Source organism: Physeter macrocephalus, unplaced genomic scaffold (genome assembly GCF_002837175.3).
Source record: "Physeter macrocephalus isolate SW-GA unplaced genomic scaffold, ASM283717v5 random_12, whole genome shotgun sequence".
Taxonomy (NCBI): domain Eukaryota; kingdom Metazoa; phylum Chordata; class Mammalia; order Artiodactyla; family Physeteridae; genus Physeter; species Physeter macrocephalus.
Window position 1 is genome coordinate 123040 of NW_021145297.1, and position 4069 is coordinate 127108.

The window sequence follows — 4069 nt, forward strand, 5'->3', positions numbered from 1 at the left end:
GTTGCGGTGCGCGGCCTTCTCATTGCGGTGGCTTCTCTTGTTGCAGAGCATGGGCTCTAGGCGCGCGGGCTTCAGTAGTTGTGGCACGCGGGCTCAGCAGTTGTGGCTCGCGGGCTCTAGAGAGCAGGCTCAGTAGTTGTGGCGCGCGGGCCTAGTTGCTCCGCAGCATGTGGGATCTTCCCAGACCAGGGCTCGAACCCGTGTCCCCTGCATTGGCAGGCGGGTTCTTAACCACTGCGCCACCAGGGAAGTCCACCTCTCACCCCCACGTCTCTGATACATTGTCTGTCTGCTGCCAAAATGAGCTCCTAAAACCCCGAGCTCATCACACAAACACTTTTCAATTACTTCTTCTTGCTCTTGGGCAAATACTTTCTTCCCGATCTGGCCCCTCCTTACCTCAACTTTAGCACTATTGACATTTGGTACTGGATACTTCTTTGTTGCAGGGGGATGTCCTGTGCAGTGTTGGGTGTTTAGCAGCAAAGTCCTCACCCTCCAGATGCCAGTAGGACCTTCCCCCCAAGTTGTAACAATTAAAAATGTCTCCAGATATTGCCAAATGTCCCCTTGGGGGCACACTTGCCCCCTAGTTGAGAGCCACTGGTCTACAACCTCAACTCTCCAAACACACACACACACACACACACACACACACACACACACACACACACACTTCACTCTGCTTCAATCATACTGAACACCCTGCTATTTCCCTAATATTCTGTGAGCTCTCAGATACCATTTCATCTGCCCAGAATGCCCTTTCCTCTCTAACCACTGTGCTAACCCTCCCCTTCTACTAAGTCTCAGCCAAAGATCAACTCTTCCAGGAAGCCTGCCCTGATTCTCCCAGAGAGAAGTAGAAAGGAATCTCGTGGGGCTTAACTCTAGCCCCGCCCCTATCCCATCTCACGGCAGCTGTCTTCTTGCTGTCTCCCCAGAAGACTGGCAGCGTTGCCTTTCTCACCTGTGTATCTCTGGTACCTTCAGTGTCCTGGAAACATGCCAAAGGCTCAATTCATGTTTGCTGAATAAGCGAATGAATGATGAAAAGAAATTTTTGTTTAAGATGAGTTGAGCAGATGCTCCCTGAAATGAGACCTTAAGCAGGAATTTTAATAACAATAACAACAGCAGCATCTCACATTTAAGAAGCACTTTCTTTCTTTTCTTTTTAAAATATTTTTGGCCACTCTGCGTGGCATGTGGGATCTTAGTTCCCTGACAAGGGATGGAACCTGCCCCCCCTGCAGTGGAAGCGCAGAGTCTTAACCACTGGACCGCCAGGGAAGTCCCAGGAAGCATTTTCTATGTGCTAAGTGTTTTGAGTGTTCCATATCATTTAATCTTCTAAACAACTGTATCAGACAAGTACCACTGTCATCTGTAAATTACAGACAAAAAGACTGAGGCTCAGGATGGTGAGGTTGCCTACCAGGTAAGCATCAAAGCCAGGATCTGAATGGAGAGCCTGAGCTCTTTATCCTCCACACCTCACTTCCCCGTAGTGGTGAGTAATTAACTCAAAGCAATGTGAGTGGCACTTAAGCAACCCTGTAAGTTAGTGGGGCAGGTGATGATATAGGAAATATGAAGAATGTGCTCCTTGGGAGTCAAAGGATCCTGGGGCCGTTCCTGGGTCTGTCACTCGTGAGCTGGCCCACCACGTGAGCTTGGTAGGTGCCTCATCTCCCGTTCTCTGTCTGCCCATCTGCAAGTTGAGTTAAGGATGAGAACCTCACAGGGTTTGGGGAGGACTCACTGAGAAGGTAGTTGTACAACAATCTAATCTGATACATGGTAGGTCCTGAACAAATGATCCTAAATTTTCTCCCCATTTTAGAAATAGAGAAAGCAAGGCTCAGAAAGGTTAAGTGATGGTCCAAATTTCATGTACTGGCAAATGACGGAACTTGAAAAACAGAATTCTAATGAGCAGATATTTTCTGAGCATCTTTGACGTACTCAACACTGCATGGGACCAGTCACAGACACCACCAAGAGGAGCCAGGTCCTGAGCACCTGGAAATATAGCCCTGCTCTCCCAGCTGGAAGCTCAGAGCCAAGATGGAGGTTCAGTTGGTGGGAAGAGCCCAGAACTGGGGTCTCACAGAAACAGCACGGGAGTTTGTGCCCGTGCAGTGAGGGCCTATGGATGTAAGCTGACTCGCTGATTTGGTAACGAGTGGGAAAGGCAGTTGGTCATTGTGATTGGTGTAATGGGCTTTCACGTTTGCTGGTCTAGCGCCAGGCTGGACACACACACCAACCCTGAAGCAGCTTCTGTCAGGCCCCAGGACTCCTGGAGATGACCGAGGGGTCCTGCGGTGGGAGAGGGTTTGCGTACCTCAGGGTCTTCCCCCCAGATAGACCTCCTCTCTTGACCAGCTGTGGAGGGACAGCATTCTGATGCTAAGGATGGATGCATCCTTCCATCCCCTTGTTGACAAAGAAATTAATCAATAGTCAACCTAAGAAAAAAATATAAAATTTTATTTTTTTATATTTATTTATTTGACTACATTGGGTCTTAGTTATGGCACACGGGATCTTTTTAGTTGCAGCACGTGGGATCTTTTTAGTTGCAGCATGCAGGATCTTTTTTTTAGTTGCAGCATGCGAACTCTTAGTTGTGGCATGTAGGATCTAGTTCCCTGACCAGGGATCGAACCGGGGCCCCCTGCATTGGGAGCGTGGCGTCTTAGCCACCAGGACACCAGGGAAGTCCCAGAAATGGAAAATTTTATTCGAGCCAACCTGAGGGTTATAACCCAAGAGACAGTCTTTCCGAAAGTTCTGAGGGCTGTTCCACCTGTTAGGGATCAAAGCAATGACATCAGATTTTGAGACAAAGGGTTATATGTCAAATGACATATTATTGACAGTTTACACTATCCAGATCTACATGTACAGTGAGTAGTGGGCCGTGGGTCACTGTGACCCCTTACAAGATTAAGAAGGAAGGTTATCTCCTAAGGAATTGTGATGCTTTGTGAGATTAAGAAGGAATGTTATCTCCTAAGGAATTGTGATGCTTTGTGAGATTAAGAAGGAATGTTATCTCCTAAGGAGGTCTGATTACTGTAGATGCACAACACACATCTTCATTAGGAGAGGGAGAAGGCCCAAATGGGCTGACAAAATTTTTATGTTTAAATCTTTCTTGTCATAAAATATAAATTTTATTTCATCACCTCCCCCAACATGATACTCCCAGAAATACCCCAAACTTCTCCAAAGCCTCCTGGCTCAAGTCACCCTGAAGTTTCCACAAGCAAGTCCCTGCGGGTGGGGAACGGAAATCTCAGAGTGGTGGAAGGTTAAAGAGGCTCCGTCCTTCCTTCAAACATTCATTCATTCCTTCCCTCTTTCCTTCCCTTCTTCTCTTCTCTCCCTTTCCTTTCCTCTTCCTCCCTCTCTCCCATCTTTCCTTCCTTCCTTCTATCTCTCTGTATTTGTCTCTATCTCTTTCTGTCTCTCTCTCTTTTCTTTTCTTTTTTTTTTTTTAATTTTTGGCTGTGTTGGGTCTTCGTTGCTGCGCGTGGGCTTTCTCTAGTTGAGGCGAGCAGGGGCTACTCTTCATTGCGGTGCGCGGGCTTCTTATTGAGCTGGCTTCTCTTGTTGCAGAGCACAGGCTCTAGGCGTGCAGGCTTCAGTAGCTGTGGCATGCAGGCTCAGTAGTTGTGGCTCGCGGGGTCCAGAGCGCAGGCTCAGTAGTTGTGGCGCATGGGTTTTTTGCTCCGCAGCATGTGGGATCTTCCCGGACCAGGGCTCGAACCCGTGTGCCCTGCATTGGCAGGCGGGTTCTTAACCACTGTGCCACCAGGGAAGCCCCACAGTCACGTTTTTGACAACTATTTGATGACGTAAAGAAGGGCCTACGGGGCTTCCCTGGTGGCACAGTGGTTGAGAGTCTGCCTGCCGATGCAGGGGACACGAGTTCGTGCCCCGGTCCGGGAGGATCCCGCGTGCCGCGGAGCGGCTGGGCCCGTGAGCCATGGCCGCTGAGCCTGCGCGTCTGGAGCCTGTGCTCCGCAACGGGAGAGGCCGCGACAGAGAGAGGCCC